Here is a 13,466-nt window from a genome sequence, read left to right as displayed (position 1 = left end):
CAGAGCTTGGTAACAAAGGAAATGAAGATAAAAGGCCATAAAGTAGTGAAAGTAGGCCTGCATTTAAGGTCACATTAAAAAAAAAAAAACAGAAAAGAAAAACAAGAAATAGGCAACATTTTGATGACCTCTAAGGTTTTTTCTGGTCTTAGAAGTGATGGTTCTATGAAAATTTCTCTTTGTATTCATTTTAAAATTGAAGATGAAATTGTTTTATGAGAGCGTTCAAAGCTGGTTGACAGTTTTGAGCCCAAACTACCATTTCTTTCTATGGTACTAGGCTGCAAAAGTAACCATCTCTCCCTTTCTTCTTCCCCCTCTTTCTTCCTCCCTCCCTCCCTTCCTTCTTCTCGCTCTAAAAACAGCTATTTTGTCCTCGGATGCACAGACTCCTTGCTGGACACAGAAGTAAGGGGAGCTCTCTAATCTCAGATTCACAGCCAAGGAGACAGGAGTGTACACGCTACAGCGGAGAGACCACGGAGGAAATCATCGACTCTTTTGGATGAGTAGGGAATGCAGAAGGGGGGTCATAAAAAACTGAGCAGAGATGAAAAAGAGGAAGAGGCAGGGAAAGGCTGCCAGGCAGCGGGAATACCGTACGCAGGGGCCCGGGGTAAGAAACAGTAGTGGCTGGCCGGAGCCTTGGAGGAAAGTGGGAAGAGATGGCATGTGAAATAGAGAGCGCTGTCAAAGGATCTGAGCAAAGTAGTAACATGATCAGAGTCGTTATCTTATGCTTCAATTTTGAAACCTAAATTTGATAGCTAAGTGATGCATATGCTTAATTTGTTGGGTTGTTTTAAGGATTGAAAGTAATGTATGTAAAGTGCTGAGTGTAACGACTGGCATGTACCGGGAGCTTAATACAATGTTCTGAAACATTCGGGATATGAGTCATATTGCTTTATTTCCATAAATCGTACCCAGCTCAGCTCCATCCACACAGGTTGCCCAAAAGACATTTTTCAGAATTCTTTCCTTCTCCTTGGATGAAAGAAGAAGTTTAGTGCTTACAGCATTAGGAGGATAGGAGGGGACTATCCTGATTCTTAGTCCAGTGGTTGCCAAGGTCAGCTACAGGGTCTTTCACCTAATTTTCCAAGGCATCAGCATGTAATGTCTAGGACACCCAGTCAGTACGGAAGTCGCCCTTCCATGGCCTGCCTCCTTAGAGACTGTCTGTGAGAGGCAGGGCTAAGGTACCCAGCATCAGATGTTAAACGTCTCAGCCCCATTCCCGGTTGGGGGTGGAAGTATCCAACACACCTGGCGATTCGGTCCTCCTCAATTTAACCCTCAAAACACTAAAATCAGTTGTTGATGGGAATGCAAAATGGCACAGCCACTTTGGAAACTAGTTTGGCAGTTTTTTGTAAGTGAAATGTATATTTACCCTGTGTCTCAGCAATCCCATTGGTAGGTATTTACCCAAGGGAAATGAAAACGTGTGTTCACTCAAAAATCTGACAGCAAACGTTTACAGCAGCTTTATTCAAAATCTCCAAAAACTGCAAACAACCCAAATAAGAACATCCATACAATGGAATACTACTCAGCAATGTAAAGGTCTGAATACTGATGTCTACAACATGGAAGAATCTCGAATGCATTATGCTAAGTAAAAGAAGGCAGACTCAAACGTGTTCCTGCAGTGTTGTTCCGCTTCAATGACCTTCTGGGAGAGGCACAAACTATAGGGACAGAAAACAGAGCAGTGGTTGCCAGTTGCTGGGAGTAGAGAGAGGGGATGACATTTTGGGCTAATGGAACTGTTCCATGTCTTGATTGTGGCGGTGATGACACAACTGTATTTGTCAAAAGTCATAGAATTGTATGCCAAAAAGAGGGAAATTTACTATGTATAAACTATACCTCAAGAAAAGAAAAAGATCCCCGCCTAATTGCCTTTCCTTTCCTTCCCTTTGGAGAAACTCCAGCCTAATTCCTTCGACTGGTCAAGACTTTCAGCCAACAGAGACCTGCTTAGAGGTTATTCTGTACTTAGAAAGTGCTCTCATTTGGGGGCCTTGTACTCACATATAAAAACATTGAAAGTATGAAAATGCTATTATATGGCTCCCAGGAAGCAAAGGTCTACCCATCTGGGAGGGAACGAAATTATCTCCTGTCCTTCTTGATGCATCACTATCTGCATGGGGGAAGGGCAAACAAAACGAAAAAACGGAGGCTTTTGGCAATTTCTGGTTGGTTTGTTTTTAGGCTTGAACTCCGAGAAGCAGGAGGGGTAGATAAAAATTACCTTTCCTTCCTTGATGAGACTGCCCTGTAGAGCAATAGAAAAATGTAGCCTCTGGACAAGGTTTCGCTGCTCTCAGAAGAGCTTCCCACCACAGGATCAGTTCTGAAGGCTGCAGGCTGTCGGAGTGAGTGCACAAGAGGAAGGCTGCAGAGGGGATGCAGCAGCTGGATTGAAAACAAGAAACAGACTGATGAGGTCCGTAATCATAGGTATAATACTTTGAAGGAAATCAATAGGGTGATCGGAAGCAACTAGAAGAAGAGGTCCTTTAGGTAGGATGGTCAGGGAAGACGTTTCTGAAGCTGTACAGACCTAAAAGATAGATATCATAGGTACCAGAGCACAGAGGGCACAGTATAGGCTGAGGGACAGGCAGATGTGAACACTCTGCTGGAAGAACAGCCACGGAAAGGCAGTCAGCGAGGCTGGGATGTAATGAGCAAGGGGAGAGGGCGGGTGGTGTGGGTGACACAGAGGTAAGGGGGCACTTTCTAGATCAAGAAGAGCACAGTTTTCATATTTGTAGAAAATGTACTTACCCAGTTCGTTGTTTGCCTTTTAGTCTCTATTTTACATCTTGTTGTTGCTGTTGTTAATGGAATATTTTTTCCTTTTTCAAGCCAGTTGTTGTGTACACAGGAAAGCTATTGATTTTTATATCTTCGCAACCTAGTACCTTATTGAACTCTTTTTAGCTCTAAGAGTTTTCAGCTGATTCTCTCTTGGGTTTTTTGGATCTATGATAATAGCGACAAAAGGAGGAAGGGAGGGAGTGAGGAAAGAGGGAAGCGGGGAGGGGGCTGTTTTCTCCTCCTTGCTAATAATAAAACTCTTATTTAGGCTTGAGATGTTATTTTTTTAGCCAGAATTTCCAGAAAATTTTAGGAAAATAAATATTATAGTTTTTCCTTATTCTAATGGAAAACGTTTCTTGAATTTCACTACTAAGTATAAAGTTGGCTCTTGATTTGAAATAGATATTAATGAATATCTTAGGAACCATTGTTCTATTCCAAGGTTTTTGTTTCTTTGTTTTTTAAGGAGGTATTGCGGCAGGATATTATTCCTATCTATCAAAGATAGTAACAGGAAAAAAAGCAAAATTTTAAACTTTGTTCAGAAAGCACACTAGCAACACCGCATACTCAGCTGGAGGGTAAAAACATCCTCCTCAGCCATTTTCTCTGTGTTGTGGACAATTTTTTTTTTAAACAGCTCCTTGATTTTCCTTTGGGTAATACTCCTTTTCGCTTTTTACAAATCAACTTCATCGAAGTTTAATTTACATACAATACATTGTGTCTATTTAAATGTACAGTTTGATGAATTTTGACTGATGGATACACCGGTGAAACTGCCACAGTCAAGACACTGACCATTTCTCTCACCCTCAAAAGACTCCTCCTGCTTCTTTGTGGTCCAGCTCTCCCTTTGCCCACAGCCCCAGGCAACCACTGATCTGCTTTTTTTTGTCATTATGGATTAGTTGGCATTTTCTAGAATTTTATATTAGTGGACATACTGTATGGAATCTTTTGAGTCTGGCCTCTTCCATTTAGCTCTACTCCCACTTCCAGAAAGATAGATGCAGCCCCTCGAGAGGTACAGAAACTTTGTGCTCCTGAGAGTCGCCTCAGAACGAGCTGTCGGGCCCCCCGGAAGCACTGAGGATGATCTCCCTTTGGGAAACTGGTGAGTAGCTCCAGTGTCAGGGGACAGAGAGGGTTAGTTAGACACTTTGTATTTTGAAGGTTTACAAGGAAAAGTGTTTCTACTCCTGGCATTGAGTTCCTACTCCCTGGGAAGGAAAGGGGAACAGGTGTTCTGGGTACATGAGGGCTCTGACTCCAGGACCAGTCATGACCCAGTGCCCTAGGATTCTGGAGATGGCCATGTGTGTGAACTGAAGGACTGACCTTGGAGACATGGGCACCCAGCACTCAGAGAGATGGTCACAGATGTAAGTCCAAATTGCTGACCATGGAGACCAATTGCCTTGAAAATCCAGATGTGGACCCCAAGGCCCTCTGGGAGATGCCACATGTGCTAGCCACAGGAAGTGACCATGGAGAGCTACCACCTTGAAAACCAGGTCCCAGCACCCTGGGAATTCAGGGAGGTCATATATGGGCATTAGTTTCTTACTGCTGCTGTAACAAATTACCACAAACTTAGTGGCTTAAATGACACACATTTATTATCTTGTGGTTCTGGAGGTGAGAAGTCCAGAATGGGTCTCACTGGGCCAAAATCAAGGTGTTGGCAGAGCTGTATTCTTTCTGGAAGCTCTAGGAAAGAATCCATTTTCTTGCCTTTTCGGCTTCCAGAGGCTGCAAGCATCCTTTGGTTCATGGCTCTTCCATCTTCAAAGCCAACAACGACCAGTCAAGTCTTTCTCATGACGCTGTCCTTTAGGTTCTGACTCATCTGCATCCCTCTTTCCCATCTAAAGACCTTTGTGATTACATTGGGCTCACCCAGATAATCCAAGCTAATCTCTTTATTTCAAGGTCAGCATGTTGGCAACCTTAATTCCACCTGCAATCTCTGTTCCCCTTTGCTATGTAACATAACATACTCACAGGTTCTCAGGATTAGGAGTGGATATCCTGGGGCGGGGGGGGGGGGGGTGCATTATTTTGCCTGCCACAGTGTGTAAACTGAAAGAGCTGACCACAAATAGCTACCATTTTGAGATCTCCTGTAGAGGCATCCTGGGCGTGCAAGAGATGGCCATCCACATGAATTCAAGGAGGTAGCCACAGAGAGCCGACCATCGTGAGAACGCCTGCACAGTCATCCTGGGCACTCAGGGAGATGACCATGTGCAGGAAGTAAAGAGTGTGCAGCATGCTCCTTTGAAGAAACCAGGGGACCAGACCCAAACGTGCCACAGCACAGAACCAGGACCGTCTGTTGAACTCCCCAGGGTAGCTGACAACAAATTTCACAACTGGCCCGAGGAGCAGCAAGATGCAGGGCAGTTGTGGGTGGTCCCACACCTCTGCTCTCTCCACTGGGATGGGGAAGTTGGACCCACTTCCTTTTGACTATGATGAGCCCCTACAACAGCTCATGTGGAAAGGGGCAGAAATTAAGCTTCCTGCCAAGAAGATAAGTGGGTACTTGAAGCAGAATTAATGAAAAAAAACACTATGAACAAAACATCAAAATTTTAAAGACAGATCCCATCCTGCACTTCATAAAAAAAAAGAGTAAATGAAAAAGTCCTGTTATTTTGAGCATTTCAAAAGCTATTATGAAGTAGATAAAACAAGTATAGAAATTCTAGTATTGTTCTCCGTGAAACGATACCTGTAAGATCACATTTCAGCATTTTGGACAAAAGTACAGCCCCCTGGGAGTTCCTCACTTGTGTTGCTCAGGAGCTGATACAGAAGGATTCAGACATGGATCTTGCCTTGAAAAATAAGAAGATTTCATAGCAGTTTCTGAAAAACTGTACTGAATGTTTCATTTTTATAATCTCACTTGGCTTGATGAATAACCCACATGGCTTAAATTTTAAATTGCAAATTTCTGTAAAGAAAACATAAAATATAGAGAATAAATCTTACATATTCTAGGGAGTCTTTTTCTTTTTAGAATGAACATCTGAGCATTATGATTATCTGTGGTCAGATAATAATATGGGCTTTACTGGTCTTCACCGAATGAAGTTCTTTCTTTTAAGTTCTCAAGGTTATCAATATCTATGGATAAGAGGATGTGTTGTGAAGGGAACTGGCACGCGGCCCCCATCTGGAGACTTCAAGGCATTGCAGTCCTGTGTATTACGCATGCTGCCATCTTTATTCCTCAACAAGAGACTCTACAGACACTAACATGAGGAAGGGGTCAGCGCTTGGTGCCAGTCTGCAAGGCACAGCATCTCTTCAGTTGCGCCAGCCATCACCTCACCCCTGCACACACTTGCTCTTCTATTTTGCCCACTGTGTCATTATACAGTCTTTGATGGCTCTACAGGTCTCACCTATTGTAGCCTCTCGTAGGGCTCTGGTCATTTTATGAGAAGATCATAGTGAGTTCTTGCATATTAGACTCTGTTCACAGAACTGACTCTTGGTATCCCTGAAGTCTTCAGCGATGCCAGGACACGGCCCTCACGGCTCTACAATGGACAGCCCTCCATGCAGAGCGCCCAGTGCTTTCCCTCCTATTTCTCAGAGGCTCCACACATCTCTCTCAGCAGCACTTCATCACTGCTTATTTCCATGGATTCCTTGTCTCTTCCCACTGGACTCTGGTTCTACCAGAGTCCTTGGAATCTTCTTGAGGGCTGGTTTTACATCCTGGGCAGCTGACCCATGCTGTTGGCTCTGCCTGGAACACCTGTGGTTCCACTGTCTGTCTACCTAATCATCTTACTTACCCTGAGACCTCAGTTTGAATTTTAACTCCCCAGGGAAGCCTTCTCTGACCCCCAAGACTAGATTGGAGTCTGATGCTATATGCTTTCATTGCATTCTGTATTTCATAGCATCCACCTCAGTTTGCAGTATTATGTTTGGGCGGTCTTTTGTTTAGGTCCATATTTCCCACGAGGGCATGAGCCATATGTGCAACAGGACTGGGTCTGTTCTCTTGCTATTGCAACTGCTGGGCCCAGCTCAGTGCCTGACCCAGAGTAGGACTGAATAAATATATTTTGACCTAATGAAATAAAGGAGAAATGACCAAGTGAATGAATGGGTGAAGACAGTGTTTTCATTCACATAACAGCCAGGGTCCAGGCAGCTCTCCTCAGATTAGCAGGATATCAAAAACATGGGTCCTCGTCTACTTGGGCAAGTGATAGGCCTCTCTGAGCTCCTTGTCCTCATCTGTAGAATGGGGATAACAAAAGGGGCTCATGCAGATTTGGTGAAACTTTGCATATATCCCAAACACTCAGAAGAGTGCCCAGCACAGTAAGCACTAAACAGTATATATCAGCACCTCAAAAACCATGGCTCCGGTAACCGTGGAATTCTCGTGATCAGCAGTCATTGCCGACCCAATGCGCTTACCCTGGCTCACATTAATATAAATATTTCATCTAATCTCTTTGTATATTTTTAGTGCTTATTATCCTGTGTCTCCAGGGCTGACTTATCTGTCGGTGCAGTAGCAACAAGGCCCAGGGCCCACAATACTTGCAGTAGCTCACAAAAATAGTTTAACCTCTTCTAAAATCTGAAGGGAAAAAAAAGAACTTTTAGACTAAAGAAAAATTTTTAATGTATAGTATGAATATATTTGCCTTTATAACAACATAGTCATAAAATATACTTTATATATCTATATATATATGGGGGAGGGAGGGGCCCAGGAAGGCGACAGTGCCCAGTGTCCACACAAGTCATGGTGCAGCCTGTCGGTTCCCAACCTGACACCCTGCATCGGAGCATTCACTCTCCAGTTAAAAGAAAGGAGAACTAAGCTAGCAGTGTGGGGCGGTGTGACATTTGTGTGCACCATCCGAATAGTTTAAGGCAAGGGCAGGCTGCTCCAGGAGAAAGGCCATCCTGGAGTGGGTAATCTTTCTATCTGAGCCAGAGCCGGGCTGCAGAGAGGGCTCAGCCGTCCCCTCCTCCTCATCACCTGCTCTCTCCTGCTGGTCCCTCAGCCTCCCACATCTCCTTGCCTGCACTCACCTCTGGCCCCATGTCCCCCTGGTTTCCTTGGCCGTCCGCTCTCCTCCTCCCGGTTCTGCTAGGCTCGTGGGCAGGCGAGACCCAGCTCTGATCCTCGCCCTAGCTCCTTCCCCTGGCCACTGGCCCTGCTTCCTTCACTTAGCGTTTCCCTCGGCTCCCTCCACCTCCCCTTCCCTCTTCCTTTCTTCACTCCTTATTCTTGCACATTGTCTGCTTTTCTTCACACTGTAGTTTCTTTGTGATTCCAATTTCAGGATCCCTGTTTTTCCTGCTACCGTTTCATTTTTTTTTTATTAGCTCCATGCTCTTGTGCTGAGTTTGTGTTGGTTTGTTTTTTTAACATCTCCTTTCTCCCTCTTGCCCAGCCCCGTTTCACTGTTAGTTCCTTTTCTTTTTTTTTTGCTTCCTTTTCCTCCCAGGACCTGGCCCCGTCCCTCCCACTCCTAACCAGGCTGTGCAAACTGCTCCTCTGCTCCGACCCTCACAGCCCAGAGGACATGGGCTCCCTCTGCCACCAGGGCCCCTGGAAAGGAGACTTGATGTGTGACAGAAACCTCAATGCATAGGCACTAAGTAGATCACGACTTTTCCAATGAAGACATTGGGAAGGAGAGAAATGAGCATGTTGCACATTCTCACGCTTGGCTGCCTATCAGGGTCATACAATTACCTGGGGCCACCTACTGTTGTGCAGAGAAAATGCAGCTTATTTGTTCTGTCTGTAGTCAACCTGCTTGCCTTTGCAGACCAGCACCTCCTCCCACTCCTGCATACACATACCAGCTGGTGGGCGGGCAAAATTAATTGTCCAACCCTGTAAACCAAACAGCCTCTTTAGCAGATATTTAGGCTGTCCTTTGGGTAAAATGCTCAGAGTCTCATGCTTCCTCGTTCCCTGCTTCCCTCTAAGGTGGCAGGGAGCTGGAGGCCAGGAAGCCTGGATGCTCTTCTTCTGGGAAGGAGCGTGGAACCCCCGCCTCCTCCAGTCCCGGGGTGCCGACACTTGTCCTGTCAGTGGTCCCAGATGAAGCCTGGAGCTGCTCTAATTCATGACCTTGTCGCTGTTGGCCCCCCTCAGTTTCGGTGGCATGTTGGAGTCCTCTGAGATATGGCTGCCAACCCCACGTCCTTGGCACAGAGGCCTGGCCACAGGGAATCACTCAGGCTGGATTTCCTGTTAGGTTCTCCACTACTTCTGGGTCCTGTCTGTGTATCAGGGTCACCCAGGAAAGCTAGAAAGCAGCCTCTTCCCCCGCTAACAACATGCTCCATAAATTTCCCGTCTGCCTGAGAGGCTTCCTCCAGAGTCCTCCATGGGAATCTGGGTGGAAATGCTCCTTCCCTTGGGCCCCCCTGATTTATCTCACACACATGAGCATACTAGTCTATATTTAGATGAGGCTTAATATGTGCTTTGCATGATTTAATTCTCATAACAACCCTATGAGGAAAAGGTATTGTTATCATTCACATCTAACAGGCATGGGAACTGAGGCACAGAGAGGTTGAGAGACTCACCCAGGATCACACAGCCCTGTGGGAGAGGGTGGCGCCGGTCTGGGAGCCCTGGTGGCCTGGCTGCAGGATCTCTGCTCTCAGATCGTGCTCTGCAGCTCTCCTGCCTCCTCTGATCCCCTTGGCCTCCTCCCTGCATTCCTCCTTCTACTTCCGCCCCCAGGCCAGAAAAGATGGGATTTATTTCCCCCATGTGTATGCTCTCTCTACCATGAAGCTGATTTATTTACCTTATAAAGAGCAGAGTGGGTTCGGTTTGTTTTGAACATTTTTCTCGGGCATTTTCAGAAAGAGACTGTGTGTTGACGTCAGCTGTGAGGCAAATGTTTCACTTCTTTCTTTGTCCACTTCAGAGAATTCTGGGAACTGCTAAGGCTGGTTGGTGGCGGTCATCCAAGTCCCATATGGAGATCCAGAATGTGTCCTCAAGAGCCTCCTCCCATATCGGCTCCAGCCTCGGCATCGGCAGCACGACTAACAGAAGTTGGCCAGGGCTGGCCTCCCGCCCTCCCCCGCCCCGGAGATGGGGAGCAGCGACCATGGTGAGCACCGCTGACCTGCAGCTGCCCAACATGTGGCCGTCGGCCCTGGCAGCCCCCCAGTGAGGCAACTGGTTGCTTCAGGGCAAAGACCTTGTTCGCCTTTCTTCATCTAGCACCTCAGTGGGATCAGGGCTCCTCGCCAGTGTTCCCCATTGAGGGCCAAGGCCCCACAAAAAGCCTTATAAATGGGCATGTGCACCCAGACAACCTGTTGTTTCTCAGAGATCTGGATCTTCTATCAAAATCTTTAAATACTGGGGCTGGCCCCATGGCCAAGTGGTTAAGCTTGTGCGCTCTGCTTTGGCGGCCCACGGTTTCACTGGTTCGGATCCTGGATGTGGACATGGCACCGCTCACCAGGCCATGCTGAGGCGGCGTCCCACATAGCACAGCCAGAGGCACTCACACTAGAATAGACAACTATGGGGGGGGGGGGGAAGGGGGAACGGGGACGATGGGGGACTTTGGGGAGAAGAAGAAGAAGAAAAAAAGAAGATTGGCAACAGATGTTAGCGCAGGTGCCAATCTTTAAAAAAAAACCCACTACCTTTAAATACGTGGTTGATGCCTTAGTGTCGCGTGGTTCTATTGTGCAATTAGCAGCAGCTTTCGTGGCAAAGGCTGTAGCTTTGTAAAGCGCTGTCTTACAAAATGTGAAGTGCAATCTACTGCATGCAGGTCTCTCCAGAAGTGACCATGTTCTAAAACATTTCCTAGACTTCATTCTTTCAGTCATCAAACAAGTCTGTTTTGAGAAGAATCTCTTCTCCCTCCTCATTCCCAAATAAATCCACTTCCGATTGACTCCAAATCCTACACCAGTGGCACCCCCTGGTGGTCAAGGGTTCTTATGTATCCTCAAGGGCTCCCAGGGACGCTTGTCATCTATTTTCAGTGTTTCCTACAGAAATTATACTTTCATGGTGAGATTGTACTTACTAAAAATCTTTCTTTGCCTTCATGTGCGATGATAAAGGACCCAAGTGGCATTTATACAGATCAGAACGTTGGATTAGTGCTCTTTAACCGAAATACATGGAAATTTAAATAGTTTATTACATGATTAAAAACAATTTGTTTAGAAGATGGAAACTGTTGAAATGTGGGGTTCACATAGGCAAATGATGCTTGATGAGAAGACAGTGCCCTACTGATGCACTGTCACCATATCTACTATATCTACTGTCCCTTTGAGAGTTCACAATCTCATTGTCACTGTGAGAAATGTCTTTCTTTTTTTTAAAGATTTTATTTTTCCTTTTTCTCCCCAAAGCCCCGCGGTGCATAGTTGTGTATTTTTAGTTGTGGGTCTTTCTAGTTGTGGCATGTGGGACGCTGCCTCAGCGTGGCCTGACGAGCAGTGCCGGGTCCGCACCCAGGATCCGAACCGGGGAAACCCTGGGCCACCGAAGCGGAGCGAGCAAACTTAACCACTCGGCCACTGGGCTGGCCCACTGTGAGAAATGTCTTTTGCCTTATTATGCAAATATCTGTTTTAAAGGATGTCAAGGGGCAGTGGCCACTGAGGTGCTGGATCATTCTAGGATCAAAGACTAGACAATAAAAACTGTCACCTCACTTTATCACTGCCTGAGGCTATTGAAATTGGTGGTGTGTTCAGCGGATTCCCTGGTCCCTCTCTCCCAGGTGATCCTCACCCTGGGAAGGCTGGGGGCCCTTATGGTGTAGCTGTGGCCCTGGGGAGCCATCCACACTGCATCAGGAGGGTGAGTGCTTATACCTGGGGTCACAGTGCCCACTGCTGCTCCCATGTCTTTGCATAGATGGGAGAATGAGGGTAACAGCTACACAGCATCCTTTCCTTGCGGAAATTAATAAAAGACACCTTAACTAAACTGGAGTCGGGAAGGCCTGCAGGGGGAGCTCTCACACCCTATCACTCATTGTCAGTTAGACCAACCAGGAAGAAAGGGAGCTTGCATCTTGCTCAGGAAGTAAAACTACTTTACTACTGAAGGAAGATTTCTCTTCCCACTCTGCAACAGCCCAGCCCAGAGAAGTGCTGCAGCTCAGCCAGTGAGAAGCTGCTGCCGCCCTGAACTGTTACTTTCCCCAACAGAGTTTCATTTAGAACAGTCCCTCCCTACTTCCTGTTTTTCTCTCTAAAGGCAATTCCCCTTCTTTGTTTGTTGGGTTTGCCATAGCATGCACGTCCCAAATGGCAATTCTTTTGGCTATTCCCAAGTAAACTCATTTTGAGGCTTTTGAAGTCAACATCCTTCTTTGTTCTTTCATAACACTCAATAATTAGAACCCCAGTTTATCGAAGGACTTCAGCAAACACGCTTTGAGAGTTGCTCCATGCCAGGCTCTGCTTTAAATTCAGGGACTACAGAAATGAAGGTCACTATCCTGTCCTCAAGAAGCTCACAGCCTAATGGGAAATGAGACCTGTATTCTAACTACAGACAATCCATGGAATCCTATGTTAGTGCTCTGAATAAGATGTTAATGGGAACACACAGGAGGGAGTAAAACATCTGGGAGGGAAGGTGGTGACAGAAAGCTGGGAGGAGGTGACATTTGAACTGGCCCACTGAAGGATGAGAGGCGTTCTGCAGGAGCAGAAGGCGTGGGCATTCTGGCTTTACTCTGAAAGCATCTAAGAGGGGGAGACGTGAGCTTCTGATGATGCCCTTGATTAATCGCTACAAGTTTCTGGCTTCTTTCTCCAAGCCTGTAGATCCCTCAAACGTTCATCCCACTGATTTCACTTGTCTTAGATCACTTTGTTTTTGTTTTCCTGAGAAGGGTCACCCTGAGCTAACATCTGTTGCCAGTCTGCCTCTTTTTGTAGGTGGGTCCCTGCCACAGCATGGCCACTGACAAAGAAGTGGTGTAGCTCCACGCCCGGGAATCGAACCCATGCTGCTGAAGTAGAGTGCGCTGTCACCCAGAAAACCAGTCACTGAGATGACAAGATTGCAGCAGAAAGAGGGTTTAATCACAGGGCAGCCAAGTGAGGAAGCAGGTGAATGAGTCTCAAATCTGCCTCCCAGAAAATGGGGACTCAGGGATATTTATGGGGTGCGGGCAAGGTGGTCTGAAGACTGGAGATGTATGACTGGAGGTGAGGAGAGGGGAGGTGACTGATGATCTGCATAAGGTAGTCAGACTCCATGGCTCTTCACAGGACGCATGTTCCCAAAATGGCCACAGGCCTCATGCTCTGAGGGTGGAGTTTTAGCTCCTTGATGTCAAAAAGGTCACTTGTCTAGCATTTGCACAGGCTTAGTTGATCGGTTGGTGTTCTAAACTGGCCTGAACTGGACAAGGGGTCCTAATTCCTGAAAAGCAGCTCACACACGCATTACCATGGTGACCCAGGCTCCGAGGAGATGTTACCTGTGGGCACCTAGTCGGAGTCAGATAGCATATTGCCTAAGCAGCACAGTTAATAATGGGTGCGGGAACAACTAAAAGCCATAATCAGTAATTGCAAAAAGAACTTCAGGGACTAGCTACTTA

General features: G+C 46.4%; 1 long non-coding RNA gene across 1 annotated transcript; it reads right to left on the bottom strand.

The window, feature by feature from the left end:
- Positions 1-319: 319 nt before the first annotated feature.
- LOC139044945 (uncharacterized) lies at positions 320-9,557 on the bottom strand. Its single transcript, XR_011502425.1, has 3 exons — positions 9,439-9,557; positions 2,264-2,427; positions 320-1,694 (listed from the first exon to the last, which is right to left on the bottom strand). It is a non-coding gene; the product is annotated as an uncharacterized lncRNA (long non-coding RNA).
- Between the last annotated feature and the right edge of the window lie 3,909 nt (positions 9,558-13,466).

This window comes from Equus asinus, chromosome 1 (assembly GCF_041296235.1).
Source record: "Equus asinus isolate D_3611 breed Donkey chromosome 1, EquAss-T2T_v2, whole genome shotgun sequence".
In the NCBI taxonomy this organism is placed as follows: Eukaryota; Metazoa; Chordata; class Mammalia; order Perissodactyla; family Equidae; genus Equus; species Equus asinus.
Note: the sequence above shows the minus strand (reverse complement) of the source record. Positions and strands in the feature narration are given on the sequence as shown.